We start from the raw sequence: 224 nt of genomic DNA, 5'->3' as shown, positions 1-224 counted from the left end.
ACTATGTTTTAAGGCCTACAGTTGGTAAAATTTTTGAAGAAATAATTTGTGAATCATGTTGACAGCTTGATGATTAAAGTTTTGGAGGAACATTGGAATGCATGTGCGGATCAAGCAACCTTAAAAGTAAAAATGAATAATGTTTTAAGTATAATTGAGAGATCTTGAGAAATGGCTATTATTGTGTGGTTGGAATTTTGAAAGGCACATTGTGAGGAATAATG

This window comes from Theobroma umbraticum, unplaced genomic scaffold (genome assembly GCF_002168275.2).
Source record: "Theobroma umbraticum cultivar Fairchild unplaced genomic scaffold, ASM216827v3 scaffold_55.0, whole genome shotgun sequence".
In the NCBI taxonomy this organism is placed as follows: Eukaryota; Viridiplantae; Streptophyta; class Magnoliopsida; order Malvales; family Malvaceae; genus Theobroma; species Theobroma umbraticum.
The sequence above is the reverse complement of the archived record's forward strand: the minus strand, read 5'-3'. Positions refer to the sequence as shown.